The following is a 16362-nucleotide window of genomic DNA, read 5'->3' on the forward strand; positions in this document are numbered from 1 at the left end:
CCCAGACATCCGGGGAGGGGAAAAGGGCTGGAGATTGAGTTCAGTCACAAATGGCCAAGGATTTAATCAATCTGGTTTATGTAATGAAGCTTCCATAAAAACCCAAAAGTACAGGATTTGGAGAGATTCCAGGTTGGTGTAAACAGGGAGATTTGGGAAGACTGGTGCATGTGGAGGGGGCGTGGAAGCTCCACACACCTTCCCACATACCTTGCTCTATTCATCTTTTTCATCTGGCTGTTCTTGAGTTATATCCTTTTATAATAAACCAGTAATCTAGAAGGCAAAATGTTTGAGGTCTGTGAGCCACTCCAGCAAATTAACCAAATGCAAAGGGGGAGTCATTGGAACTTCTATCTATGGCCAATTGGTGAGAAGCATAGGTAACAACCTGGATTTGTGACTGGCATCTGAAGAGGCCATCTTATAGGAGGGAACCCTTAATCTCTGGGATCTGAAGTTGTCTCTGGGTGGTGTCAGGACTGAGTTGAATTGTGGGACACCCAGCTGATGTCACAGAATTGCTTAGCGGTGTGGGGGAACAAAATAACCCACACATCAGAATTGGTGATCAGGATTTTAGCTTCTGTTTGTCTATGTGAACTCTTTACATGATCTCTCCAATATGGCAGTTTCAGGATTACCAGACTTCTTACATATTAATTTGGGACTCCCAAGACAAATGTCTTGAGACATAGAGGGATCCTGGTAGAAGCTGAATCACCATTTATGATCTGGCCTCAGAAAGCATACAGCTTCACTTCTGCTACTTCCTATTTGCTATCAGCTAGCCACTAAAGCCAGCCTACATTCAAGGGGAAGAGATTTGACTTCACAGTTATATAGAAAAAGTTTCAAATGATTTGTGTACATGCTTTAAAACTACTACATAAATGTTTTGTTTATAGATCTTCAGATTCCTAGAATACACTTACATAAGCCTTAGACTCTGATATTGCCCTCTGAGCATGGCCCCTTCATAGGGCTTTAGCCCTTGCTAATCCTCATTCTGGAGAAGAGGTCTGAAAATAGATGAAGCTCTGGGAGCCCTCCTCTTTGTGCTCATCAAGGACCAAAAGGAATAGTTAAGTTCCAAGAAACCATTTGCTGTTGTTTGTGATGATAAAAGGGTGGTCTAATGGAGAAGATGAATAGAGAGCTTGGGTTGGCAATCAAGCAATGCATAAAACTATTAATTCCTGGACATCTCTGCCTAGATATCCAGTCAACACTCTGAACTTAATATAGCCAAGGCTGACTTCAGCCCTATCCTTCCTCAACTATACCCACGTGTATTTCTTATTTTCATTTCCCTACTCATCACTCACTCCCATTGCTCAAATTAGAAATCTGGTAGTCAAGTGGCATCCCCTCCCTCTTTTCCACTACCTATATTAAAAAAGTCTACCCTCAGGGCACCTGAGTGGCTTAGTCGGTTAAACGTCCAACTCTTGATTTTGGCTCAGGTCATGATCTCTCGGTTCATGAGTTCAAGCCCCACACTGGGCTCTGTGCTGACAGAATGAAGCTTGCTTGGGATTTTGTCTCCCTCTCTCTCTGCCCATCCCCCCTCAATCTCTCTCTCTCTCTCTCTCTCTCTCTCTCTCTCAAAAAAAAAAAAAAAAAGTCCATCCCTCTAAATATGTCTTACATCCATCTCTTCCTCTCCACCTTCATTGCTTCCACCTTAATTCCATCTTCAATGTCTTTCATTCATAGCAACTAATAAACGAGCTATTTAGCCTATCCTATCATTTCATCTTCTACACTATCAGTTATCATCCTTCTGAAACACAGATCTAATAAGGACATTGTCTTGAATAAAACGATGTTTCTTCATTACTCTAATGGTTTATTATTACTTACAAGATTAAGATTCCAGTTTTCAACAGAGCATAAAAAGCCAGGTTTCATTTTTCATCTATATGTGCACTCAATACTTCAATCACTACATCCTTCTTGCCTTTCTCTACACACATCATGTTCTCTCTTGCCTCTATACCTTTAGGTATGGTGTTTCTTCCAGGAAAGCCGTTTATGCCTTGGGTCCATCAGTGAAAATCCTTCATCTTTCAAATCCCAGCTTCAATGTCACCTCTGCTGTAAAATCTTCACTCTAAGGCCATGTTAATTATTTTCCTGTGTTCCATAGCATCTTGTGCTCACTTTATTTTAATAGTCTTATCATATTATTTCATAACTAACAATTTTCACACCACTGCCCCATGAAATCAATAAGTTCCTTAAACATACAAAACATACCTTGTCCATCTTTGTATCTTAGCTTTCTAGGACATAAAATATAGTCAATAAATATATATTAAACTAAAGAATGATTTAAGTAAAATTAGTATTTTTTTAAGCTTGCACAAATTTTACACTTGCTCAAAACTTTCACTGAATTATATCCCTAAAATCACTTTTACTTTTACTTAGATGATTTTTATGGTGCCATTCCAAAGAATATTAGATCTGGCAAGGGATTGAGAGAATACTTAGTTCATTTCTGTCAACTTTAGATAAGGAAGGCAAGGCTCAGAGGAAAAGGAAAGAAACAATCTATTGACCCAGCCATTTCCACATATATATCATATTTAATCTTCATGTCAAACATGTACCTCAGATGATGTTAATTTTTCAATTAAGAAGATATACTTCAGAGAGATTGTTTCACTTCCTCCTCTGTCACAGAGTAAACTTGGCTTTTAACCCCGCTTGCTCATTGTTTTTTTCCTATACATTCTAATATCTTTTACCTGTTTTTCCCTCTCATTTATTACTGAGATATAATAAATACCTCCATTAATTACTACAACTACATTTAATTTTCTAATTCATTCTGACCTTATTTCTAATGTATCAAAAAAGCAATGGTTGTGATCTTCTCCCCAGGGGTAAGGATTTGAATAAATGTATGATATCTGCCAAGAAAAGGGACACAGGAGCAAATCACAAGAGACAAGATAGTAGAGAGGAGAGGTCATAGGCTTTGGAATCAAGTGGACATGAAATTAATTCCTAACTCTACATTTAATTTGGAGCATCATTCTGACCAAATTCCTAAAAGTCAAAGAATAAGTGTATCTCAGAAGACTATAATAAGCATCCATTGTAATTACCTTTATAGGTTCCTAGCACCTCTTACAGTGGTTACAAAAACTCTAGTTTCTTCATTCATTCCTTCTTGAAGTCTTAGAACACACAGACCAATGGCAGAATTTGCTAATAAGCATTAAGATGTACCATATCTTAGAGACCCAATAAGACAAATTAAAACGTATTTTCCCATTAACATATTTTCAAATTGGTCTTCTATGTAGCCTTTCTTTCTTTCTTCTTTCTTTCTTTCTTTCCTTTATTATCAGAAAGAACCGTGTTTTCTCAAAGAAGTTTGAACTATATAGTGATCATGTTAACAAAGGAGAGAAGCAGCAGACTATCCTTGTAAATAAAACCCTTATAGATAAAATATGGAAGAATCATATCTAAATAAGCTTAGAGAATCAAAGAAGTCATACGCTTTTGTGAAAAGCAGTGAGAGAGAAGTAAATTTAGATGATTCATGGATAGATATAGCACCAGTTAACTTAAGCCATAACTAAATGATTTTGCTTAAGAAAAAGTAACTCCTCGATCTGAAACTTCCCCAGGAAAGTGAGCTATAGGAAATGTAATAGCCCTTCCACCCACAAAGATTCACAGAAAAGAGAAATGGTCAATAATAGGAATGACCAGGATGAGCACTGGGTGTTGTATGGAAACCAATTTGACAATAAATTATAAAAAAAATAATAATAATAGAAATGACCAGTGCCAGTAAAACGCTCATCAACACTCTGTCAAAAAACAACCAATTCCTTTCATAACAGAGTGATTATGGAATTTAATAATTCTGGCTAGCAATGGAACCACGAAAAGTGTGCAGAATTTCCCAGAATTTATGTATTACATTTTCAAATAAATGCCTTCTCATTTTTATCACATAAAACGTGACTTGTTTCATTATAGCCACCTTTCATGCTACATGCTTATGGAAGGTTAACATCTTTAAAGGAGTAGACAGAGAAGAATGTGCTTAGACTCCCTCAGCTCACTCCCTGTTGTCCAAGAAAGAGGAGGTGAGATTCATGAATACCAAGGTTTAGTAACCTGGAAAGAAAGGGGTTTTGTGTGTGTGTGTGGGTGTGTGTGTGTGTGTGTGGTTGTTTTTTGTTTGTTTACTTTGTTTGTTTTGCACAACTGAACATTGAAGCGTAGCTCTCAAAGCAGAGGGTCAAACAGAAAACTGCTTTTCCATGTGTTCCTCATTGCAAAACTGACAGAAGGGGCCACCTTGGCATATATGAAACATTGCATTTAGTTGTTTCCTATTTGTTCTGTTTTTTCTTTCTTTTTCTTTGCACATATTTCTCTTTTTCCTCTTCATCTCTTTCTTTGTTATCCTTTTCTCCCTCCTTTCTCCTTCCTCTTTTGTAAAAATTTCACCTGCAATTTTCCTTACTCACTTTAGAAATGTCTGCCTTTAGAAAATGGAACCACTACCTCCATATGATGCCACAGATTCAAAAAAAATAAAACGTATACGTGCCAATAATGGGGAGAAAAACGCTGCCAAGTCCTGGTTGCACAAATGGTGGAGAGTGAGCCTTTCTGTGTGAACAAAAAGCATTCGAATCTTCCCCAAATCACCACCATCTGTGGTGACCTTCGGTCAGTGAAAACAGTATTGGGTTACACTGGTGGTTGGCTTCTCAAAGAATTTCAAAGTGTATTATGAGGAGCCATCTTGGATTAAGTTTTTCCCTCCTCAAAATAATGAGCAATTAACAATTATGGCTTTTTATAAACTGAATAGAAAATTTCATTCGTTCAGGCAAAAGCAGACAACCACTAATGAAAAATGTTTTAAAGTGGATCTTACTGTGGAGATTTCAGTAAAGTGCCCCTAAGACTCTTCCAAGCGTGAGACTGAATTGCCTGAAGTAACCTACACCATAATGAGAGTAGAGAAAGCAATGCAAACCCCACTTAAACTGAAACAGGAAGAGGCTATTTGTCCATTGATTTACAGGGCTACATTCCAAATCTTCAGATGCCTTGTTATATGTTCTTTCTATTGCAACAGAACAATACCTTCATGCAATATTTTCCAACTCAGAAAATATAAAAGAATAATGACCAAGAAAATGTGAACAAGAAGTGCAAATAGAAATCAAAGCATTCCAGCTCACAAGGCCAACAAATTTTACTGCAGGACCTAGTGATCATTTACCCCAGTCAGGAGGAAAACTGTTGGCTGAAACAAATGAAAGAGATTGAGAAATCCTCTGGTGAAATTGATGACATTTCACCCTATCCAAAGATTAACTCAGTGAATGGTGTAACGGAAAGGATGTGACTAGAAGACATGCCTTGCAAATATTGAAACTCAATGTTTTTCAAAGAGATTACTTCTAATAGTATAAGGGTAAAGCATGCTTCTGATTAATAAGAAAAAAAATCTAATCTGGAAGAGCCTCTTGATTAGATTGGCCATTCCATGCAAAATGTCACAATGATGAGAAAAGTCATCCCTGAAATGCACCATGAAGGGTTTTAAAAAGAACTCGTGTGCCTGTGGAGACTAGGGAGTGATACAATTTAGTGCTTGTGTAAAAGAATCTCAGCCAGAGGAAATGATGGGGTGTCTTTGTGCAGTTCCAGAAAATTGAACAAAGAATTTGAAACAAATTACGTTGCTGCTTCACTCAATTTTCATCACCTCAATGGGTGCTCATCCTCTTTCCTTCTCCCCACAGTCATGAACAATCTGGAACTCATGACAGAACAGGAAACAGTCATCACCCTAAGATTGCCCTGATCATGTCTGGTCTGCAATTAATTTGAAATAAATAAGGCATGTAATAGGAGGAAGTAGATATATTTTCATAACATAAAAATTAGTAGTCAGCAATTAAACTAGAAATTATTTTATCAATAAAGTTTAAAGTACTTAATATGTATCAGTGGAGGCAGATGTGAGGTTACACAAAAGCCAAGGGGAAGGGAGATTATTAAAAAAAAGAAAAAAAGAAACCTGACAATGAAAATACTAGTACTATATTAAAATTCAAAGACATAAATATTTTGGTTGCATTATAAATATGACGATAACATGTTTATATATTCATATAAACATGAAGAATATATCATCACATGGTGAGATATAAAGGATGATAAAAATGTATGTTCTTTTCTACACTGGAATTATAGGCAGTTTGCATTGAAACTGGATAATATTCCAAAAGTAATTTGAAAGACACTTATTTGGAGTTCAGAATATATGTTCCCATAGAAACATCTTTGAAAAGTGAATTAGGTTCCTAAGTTACCTGTGAATTCTATTTAAGCCAGATACACAGAAAAATGATATTAATTTATATTTTGAGTCAGTAGAAACCTGTTGCATTGAAGCGAGAATTAGTCACAAGACCATGAAAAAATGAAGGAAATAGTTTTATGGAGCTCCTGAGAAAGGTCTTCTGGAGATATCAAAGAAACGAGACGTTGATTGCATCAGATCATCATTCAGGTCCACTTCTACTTCTTTTCTGGCCACATGCTCTCCCTTAGCGATCATCTCCAGTCTGTGACTTTATGTATCACCTGTATGCTGAGATTTTCCAAATTTATAACTCTAGCTCAGCCCTCTCTGCTAAACTTCAGTCAAGTATATCCAATGCCTTTTTATCTGATAGACATCTCAAACTTAACGTGTCTCAAACCTCAAGTTGATAGACATTCCAAACTGGATTCTAATCTCCCCACCACCAAATCAGACCCACCCTCCGTCTTCCCCATCTCAATAAATGGCAACACTAGTCTTCCATTTCTGACTCTTCTTTCCTCTCCTACCCTAAGTCCAATCCTTTACTATATCCTGTCAGCTCTACATTTAATGTACATCCTGAATCCTACTTCCATTTCCCATTTCCTCTTGTCTAAAACGCCATCACTTCTTAGCCTTATTATTGCAACTTCCTCCTAACCGCTCTCTCTGACTTACTCTTGCCCCCAAAAGTCTGTTTTCAGCACAGGAGCTAGAAAGCCCATGTGAAACCGTAAGTTAGACCCACTCAAAGCCCTCCAACAACTCCCAACTCACTCAGGGTAAAGCCACCATGTTTACATTGCTATGTGCCTCATTGCCAACATCTCTGAGCTCATCTTCTAGTCCATTCCCTTTGTTTATGCAACTCCAGCCTTATTGGCCTCTTCACTTTTCCTTAAGAATTCCACTTTTGATGCTCCCTTGGAGTTTTTGAATCTGCTCTTCCCAATGCCTGAAATGTTCTCTAGGTAACCACACGGTTAACTCCCCCACATCACCTTTATTGGGTCCTTATCGAACTTTCACCTCCTTAAGCCTTCATATTCTATGGGGCACCTGGGTGGCTCAGTCAGTTAAGTGTCGAATTCTTGATTTTAGCTCACGTCATGATCTCACAGATCATGAGACTAAGTCCCACGTCAGGCTCTGCACTGACAGAATGGAGCCTGCTTGGGATTCTTTCTTTCTCTCTCTCTCTCTCTCTCTCTCTGCCCCTCCCCCATGCATGCATGCTCTCTCTCTCAAAACAAATAAACTTAAAAAAATTTCTTCGAAAAAAGAAATTCCAACCTCCCCAGCCTGCCTCATCTGTTTTATTTTTCTTCCTAGTCATTATTATCAGCCCCTAACATACTATATATTTAACTTGTGTACTGTCTGTCTGCTTCATTATAGACTATAAGATCCACAAAATAAGCTTTCATACTCAATACCTAGAACAATGCCAGGCATAGAGTAGGTATTCAAATATTTGTTGAATAAATTGAATGACTAAGCAAATTAAATACCTGAAGGAATAAATAAATGACTTTATTTCACAAGTGCTCTATTGACATTGTTCTTACTTACCCTATTGTCCATCACAGAGATACATTTTTTTAATCACAAATAGAGAGAAAAGAAAAAAATCAATCACATCATATTTGTCTCTCCATCTCCAGTCTTGCCCACTCTTCACTTAATTTTCCACCCGTCAGCTACAATGATCTCTGTAAAACTCAAACCTGCTGAAACTGCATCTATGGAATTCTATGACTTTGAAGATAAAATCCATCCTTTTAATCTGGCTTATAAGACGTTTCATCGTCCATCTCTTGCATGTCTTTCCAGTTTCATAGTCAGTTAATCATGTTTCTGATAGGGAAGAACCAAGGCAGCATGGAGATTTTGAATCAGAGACTTCTCCTATAGATCAATGGCTGTTGACGCTGGAACAGGGTGGATTGGTGACTGTTAAGAATATTTTAAAATTTGGCCACCTGCCATTCTTGTGTATGAGGCCGTCATTCATCACTCAGGGTCTCTATCCCTTTTAAGGTTATAGTGCAGTTGGCTTATCTACTCCTTTTTTCTTTAATTAAATGTTATAAAACACCCTAATATAAAAAAAATTTAAGTGAAATTGTTCTGTTTAAGGTAGGGGGGACTTGTGAGGGGGGGGGGGCTTGGAGGGGGTAGCGTTTAAGCCCCGGCCATTCATCACCCAAATACCAGGCATGGCCACTGCAGCCCCTTCGAGCAGCTCACTGCCAGTGAGGCTCAGAGCCCTAATGCCAGGCAGCCTCACCTCACACCGCCACAGAGGAAAGCCTTTCAAAACAGCCACAACTATCGGTTATTTGTAACAATTGCCCCAGTAACTGAAATGCACTTTGCTGTTCTCTCCTCCTGTTCGGCGTGTGACAAATAGCGACATCTCCAAATGGCAGGAAACAACAAAATGAGAAATATGTCAGCGTCTGCATCGCGCAGGAGATAGAACATTATGCAGGTTTTCACCTAATGATTGGCTCCGGGGGAGCAATTAAGATTTGGTGCACTTCTTAACTGGCGCAACCTCGGCTTTTCTGCCAGAGGATTCTGAGAAAAGATTTGTTGTTTCAGTTTCCAAATTGCATTTTAGACCGACTCTTTGAATAGAGTGCATGTAGGGACACATGGCATGAATGTTTAGCGATTCTGTCTCTGTGCCTCAGATCCAGGACAGGTTGATTTTTCAGAAATCTCATAAAAAAGTGATATGAAAAAATGGAAAGTGGAGTTTTTAACTGCCAGAAGAAATGATTTTTATTTTTAGATACTGAGATGAGGAGGCTTCAAAGGAGGCTATGTGGTGGGGAGGGGGCGATGCACTTGCAGATGAACAAGTTTATTTTCATATTGAGAAATAAGACCTTATCCAATTTTTAAGACCCGATTTGAGCCAAATAAAGTCAACCTGAAGTATGAGTCCACTTGCAGGAAGGGCAATTGCCGATGCAGATCTAATGTCTCTGACTTGCAAGGAAACACATATACAGAACAATGAATGATTTTACGCCTTTTTAACGCTTCCACACGCCCTCCTCTTCCTCCACGTCCCTTGCAACAGCTCCCCAGAGGATCATGGGCAAAGGAGGCCTATTGGAAGGAACTGGTTAGTCGTTCCTGTCTGCAACCTATCATCACTTTGGAAGAACCGAGAAAAAAGAGCAGTTATTTCTATTACTATTGTATTTAGCTTATTTCAAAGACAGAACCAATTGCCATAATGGTTTTGAATAGCTCTTCAGAGATTCTGAGACACATAAATGGCTACCGGTAGCTATGGCACATACCCCTGTCTCTCACGTCCACACACACATATACAGACATCATACAGACACCGTATACATAACACACACACACGACATGCAAACATATCACACACACCAACAAGAGACACCACGCACAAAAACATCCCACATGCAAACACCGCCCCCCACAAGCATACCTATACACACATCATATATACATACCCCACACACATGTACACACTGGCTACATATAGATACTACACACACATACCATATATAAATGCACACAAATACACATTATATACACGCCATAAATTTCATACCCCTATGCACGCACAGTGTACATGAACATACAACCCTTGCAAACACACACCACATACAAATACATACGCACTACATAGAAATTCACTACACACATATGCACACCACCTCAAGTGTATATGCAAATATATACACATACATATCACACATGTACACACATAACACACATGTACACATCCAGAACAAAGACATACCCCCCCACCTCTTACAAGTGCATCTCACATTCACGCCCCATACGACAAGCATATGTACACCACATACAAATTTACCACACACATATGCACACAATTAAATGTGCACTTAAATTTATACACCTGTACACCCTATATAAACACACCTCCACGCACACAGACACATCACACACAACCATACAACACACAAACCTCATATGCAGATATGCATATATACACATCACAAGCATATACACCCTGTGCACAAATACATATTACACACTCGTACCACATACCCATATGGTACACACAAATACACAAATACCACACACATACCGCATATGAATACAACACGCACACGCAAACCACATATACACTCACAACATACATACACATACCACATACATATACACACCACACTCATAACTACATACCACATGCGTAACACACACCCCACCACACAACACACATTCACTCCCCCGACACACATATGCACACCCCAAACACTTACAAACGTGCACTCCACACGTATCCACACCACATCATACACGACATTCATACGTACACCACATAGAAATTCATCTCCATCTTCCCACAGAGGTTCTGGGGGAACCTGGGAAAGAAAATTTAGAGAAGAGAATTCAGACTATGGGGCACAGTGGGGAAGCTGTCTGGACTCCACTTGAATTTCGGCGATCTGCCTTAAGAACCATATTAAACCGCTGCCTACAGATCATTGCTGTTGCTTTTACCCATGTAGGTGGCAGTTCTGAAATCAGATCTTTTAGCATATACTGTGTTACTGAAACATGCCAGCAACTACTAGGTACACACCTTGTGTTTCATCAGCTCATATGTTGGGGTAAGAAAAGCACTAGCAGAGAAAGTTTAGGAAAAGGATTTAACCACCCCGCACCCCCCGCCAGAATGACATTTTTATTTTTCTTATAAATATTATTAGATCTTACAGTTTTAAAAAGAGAAAGTGGCTTTTAGTTTCCAAACCTTTGTTCAATCTGCAAAAAAACAGTCTTTTCCAAGATGTGCCTATTACCGCCTTTCATAGACCTGCCTCAAGGCTTTAATACATGGAGAAATTACTGCAGGTGCCTGGCTCTGGGCACTGTTCAACTTTAACACACCAGCATTAACAAGTACGCCTTCTGTCCATGATGACGAGCCCAGACCCGGCAGCAAAAAGTGAATCCAAGCTGAAAACAATTTCTTCGAGTAATGAGTCCTTGATTACTTCAACAGCAGGTCTCAGTGAAACACCTCTTCCCATTGATCACAGCCGAGTTATTTTAATTCTTATGTCTCTATGAAAGGTCTGGCTATCCCATTGGACTTCCTGCTTTGGAAATACCAAAGGAAATGCTTGCCCCAGATATACGCTACTGGAAGGCAGTGTGCATGGTAGTTCAACGTGAGGGTTCTGGAACGAGCCTGACAGGGGAAAGCTGAATCCAGCTCTACTGTTGAGCTGCTTCCCAGTTGGGTGTCCTCAGTGAGTCATTTAGCCCCCTTGAAAGTCACAGCTTTTCACAGGTCAATTCAAAGTATCTCTAGGTCATGAGATTGTAATGAAGATTAACTGAAACAAAATGCTAAGAAGAGGAGCTGGCAAAAAGTAAGCCCTCAGTAAGTGGTAAGTCCAGTCAATAGGAAAAATGTTTACAAGAGAAGTAGGAGGGTCTGCTCTTCTATTATCAGCAAGAAAATTGAGGTGTTTACATTCATTAGGCATCTTCTGAAGTCAAGACTTCGGCCTTCAATAATCCCATAATGTTAGCAATATTATTGCTTCGATTCTTCAGGTATGGAAACTGATGTTCAGAAAAGTTATAGTGACCTTCTTGCTGTCACACAGGTGACAAACTTGGGATTTGAACATAGGGTGGAATAATCCCAAAGCTCTCTTTCTTTCTACCCCTCTACTACATTGTGCATGTTCTAAAAGCCTCTCCTCATTATCCTACAGAATTGTTACCCTACCACCTAAAGGTCAAGTTAATAATATTGGACGGTTGGGCATCCAACTTTGACTCAGATCATGATCTCACAGTTCACAAGTTCGAGCCCCGCGTTGGGCTCTGTGCTGACAGCTCAGAGCCTGGAGCCTGCCTCACATTTTGTGTCTCCCTCTCTCTCTGCCCCTCCCCTGCTCATGCTCTGTCCCTCTCTGTCTCTCTCTGTCTGTCTCTCAGAAATAAATAAAAACATTAATAATAATAATAATAATATCAGTTCATTCCTAGCAAAATGGATCACATGTAGTATAGAATCATGTAACAGAGTGATCTGGGAAAAGGATCCAAAGCCATCCTGATTATGGAAGTGAAGGTCTACTCCAGAGGAGGGGGGAGAGGTCATTGCAGATAGCTCAAGTTCCTGAGTTGCTTCATAAAAACACATCTTCCCAAGACTGTTCCAAAATGCAGAAGGAACTCAACAAGACAATCATGACTTTCTCCTGGTGGCATGTTCAGGAAAAAGACAAAGGAAAATCTGACAGAAAAATGCATAGGAAGGAAGGAAAGAAAGAAGGAAGGAAGGAAGAGAGGAAAAGAAGGAGGGACAGGAAGGAGACAGTAAGAAAGAAGATCATTTCATCCCAAAAGAATTGCAAGGGAAACACAAGACCCCGCATATCTACCAGTACATCCAAAGGATATTGGGAAAGGAAGTGACGTCCCTCAGGAAGCCAGGATATGAACAAGGCCAGACACCCTGGTTACATAATAGCAGAAGGCCTGTCTTCTTTTTCCAGTTCTTTTTATCTGGCCCAGAGCAAAAGAAGTCTCAGAAAATCAGCCCTCTTAGGGGAGGATTTTTCCGAGTGGCCATTTTCTAGGTGTCCCAAAAGAAAGCTAAGTAAAGTGCTACCAGAGCTCATGGTGGAACATCACCTCCTTCTCTCTTGTCGACTGCAAAAGCTTCCACTTCTTCCACAGGCCACAGAAGCACAGGCCTGGTAAGAGCCTTGGGAAGTGGGGGAGGGGTGGTGTGAAGGTTGCTAGGAAGACGGGAAGAAGAGCTGCCGTGACAAGGGCCCCACGTCCCCGGAACGCCGCCCTCTCTGTGGGACTCTGAGATCAGAGTGCCTGCCCCAGCTCTGAGAGTCATTTGACCTTTAGTGCTTTCCTGTCATAGAAGAATACTTGTTTTCAGTTCCAAACAGCCAGGGTGCTTCATGTGTCTGTTTTCCACACTCTCATGTAAATAAGGCGAGATTGTGATGAGAGTTCCGTGTTCATGCATTTGGAAGAGAAACGCTGCTTTTTCAGGAGCCAGGAAAAAATTCTAGGTGGAAACACCGTTTACGAATGATTAAAAGGCATGCACACACACATGCAGAGAAGAGAGAACAGGTTTAATTTTGTGCTCATGGAGCCATGTCAATGAATAAGACAGTTAAAAGCCAGGAAGGTGAACTCACCTTTGGAGCTGATAAGAGCCATTGTTTCCTTTCCCTTTATTCTTTGTTTTGATCTAAGCCTGCCTCTCCTATCACTTTCTTCTTTGACACAGTATCACAATGTCAGCATTGAGACTGAAGAAAATTGTTCATTTCATGTAAGAGCAATGCACTCCCCTCCTTTTGTCTTTTTCAAAATCTGTGGCTCATGTTCCATTAACTGCAGTGTTTTACCTTATCTCATTCCTATGAGTAAAGTGGAAATTTCAAGGCCATAATTTAAAATTATTCTGTCCAATTCATTCTAACTGCTCTCACTGCAACATTTATCTCTAGACCTTACTAAAGATTATATTCAGGCTCACTTGCTGGCTCACAATTGTCATCTTTTTGGAGCAGAGGTCCAATGTAATGAAATGTGACAGCCTTTTGAATTGAGCTCTACAAACTACCAAATGGATTCTTTGCCATCTTAGAAGCCAGTCTCTACATTGTTTTATAATTTATTTTACAGGAGGACCTGGGAAACTCTGGGTTTTCTAAATACACAATACTAGCTCATTGTTCCAGAACAGTCTTACCAAGATTTATTGCTTTTTCTGATATTCATCTGAATCTTGAGGTTGAAGAGTAACATCTAGTTATCAGACAGAAGCTTCAGTGTGTCCTTCTATCATGTAAGTACCACAGGTGAGGATGAGCACTAATGATGTAGGCTAATACGGCACCTTTTTACTGTGTGCAATTCAGTTTCAAGAGAAAACTCATAGGGCGACAAGTTGGGTGACCTTCTTCCAGAATGCACCAGCTCCCCCAGATAAATTTTTTAAGAATGGCATCGATTCTGATTACTTGAAACCTATCTTATGCCAACAGCTAAGTAGTTTACTGTCTAGTCTAATTTCTTATTTTAAAAATAAATCAGGTCTCCAAGAAGTTAAATGATTTCCTGGAGTCATATAGATAGTAGATGGCTGAGACCAGGTCATGTCATTTGAATTCCACTTCAATACCCTTTTCACCAACTTGCATAGGCATCCAAATATGTGTAATCATGAACTGTGTTCTAACAAGACTCCACTGTTTCAATAACTAAAAGGGGGCCTTACGATTCAATATAGCAGCTCAGTGATTCTATGGCACTTAATAGAATTCTAAAAATACACAGCTTGTTATAGCTTATAACTAACACAAATATCTCTTCTCAGATCACAGCGTGATAGAAACAGAGCTCAAAAGGGTTCTTCCAGGAGCAGTCAAAGGAAAATAAAACTTACCATGTTCTCTGGATCCTAGTCCTGATTGTCACCACTCTTTCTGTGACTCTGGGTAAGTCTTCGGTTTTCACACGTAAAACTGGGCAAGTCTAAAAGAAAGTTGAGATTTTCAGGTGAGTGGTTGAACGAGATGATGACTGACAGTCCTTTCAACACTGAGATTCTATTATTCTCTGATCTGTTTACCAGGAAGTTAGTTGAACACACTCCCCTTACTCACCTCCTCAAGGAGCTTCACTTTTGGCACAGGAGGCACAGTAGAGTTCACTCACAAAGCAGCTCTGATATGGAGAAAACCAACCTATAATTTCAGGTGAGCAATTGTAGCAAAGATAGCTAGCCATTCACCAATATTCACTTCTTCTTTCTGGTATTAAAATCCCCCACACAGATTCTCACTGGGTTCAAGGCCTTCCAACTATTGATGACAATTCTTGGCTTTCCTTGCAACTAGGCGTGGCACTGTGACTAAGTTCTGACTCATGACAAATGAGCCAGAAGTGGTGTGTATAACCTCTAGGTTTTACCCTTAACTGGAAGGGATGTGTCCTCCACTTCCTATTTTTTCCTTCCTAATGTCTGTGGGAGAGTCCCTGTAGCCAACACGGACTGAGATAGAAGCTGTGTGTTACATATAACAGAATTAATATACCCATTTTGCACTGCCTACTTCTGGACAGGCACATAAGAGAAAAATATAATCTAATGACTTTGTGAGTGTCTTTGTTTTCACAGCTTCGATGGTTCACCCAATGGTACAACCCTCAGTGAATGCTGCCACGGAATAAAAATGAAGAATCCAAGCAGGATGCTTCAGACTTAGATTCTATTCAGTAGTGACCAGTAGTGATTAATTGTAATCTAAGGCATCTCAAGTTTCATAGCTCATAAGAAGACTTGATAATTACCAAGACCAATGATGTGTTTTAATCCAATATATCCTGTAAAATAATGGTATCATGAATCCTCATCCTGAATGTATTGTAGCCAAATATACTTTTTAAGAATTCCGATTGTAATAAATGGTCTCACAGAAATGGTATAGACTGAAAACATGGTATAAAATATAAACACTAGGGCCATCAGTAACAAAGTAAGTATTGGGTTTTCATTACCCACCACATTGTCTTTAGAAAAGCATTTATTCAAATAAATAATCTTTGTGAATCTGGAAATCCCAGGAACCAAGGACCAGAGATCACTAGATACCAGTATACTAACAGAACTATTTACAAAATTTTTACTTTCCTGGTTAGTTCACTGCCACATCTCTCTTTCAACACTGAGCTCATTCACAAACCATTATGTGAGTACGTAAAACCAATACCTGGTATCTTACCAGCATCTAGCTTGAGAATGAAGAATGAACCACAATTTGGACATGATAATTGTGGCAGATACTACAGACTGGTTCACTCAACAACAATTCCAGTCTCCCCTCCTGTAGAATAAAGGCTAGAAACCTAAACCCCACATTCCCCAGAAGGTTCTGCATGGGACCCGGGTTCTTCTAAGCCCACTCACATTTTGT

At 39.5% G+C, this 16362-nt stretch overlaps 1 long non-coding RNA gene across 1 annotated transcript; it reads right to left on the reverse strand.

The window, feature by feature from the left end:
* Positions 1 to 7875: 7875 nt before the first annotated feature.
* Positions 7876 to 15034, reverse strand: LOC123590815. Its single transcript, XR_006708988.1, has 2 exons — positions 14832 to 15034; positions 7876 to 13439 (listed from the first exon to the last, which is right to left on the reverse strand). It is a non-coding gene; the product is annotated as an uncharacterized LOC123590815 (long non-coding RNA).
* Between the last annotated feature and the right edge of the window lie 1328 nt (positions 15035 to 16362).

Source organism: Leopardus geoffroyi, chromosome B4 (genome assembly GCF_018350155.1).
Source record: "Leopardus geoffroyi isolate Oge1 chromosome B4, O.geoffroyi_Oge1_pat1.0, whole genome shotgun sequence".
In the NCBI taxonomy this organism is placed as follows: Eukaryota; Metazoa; Chordata; class Mammalia; order Carnivora; family Felidae; genus Leopardus; species Leopardus geoffroyi.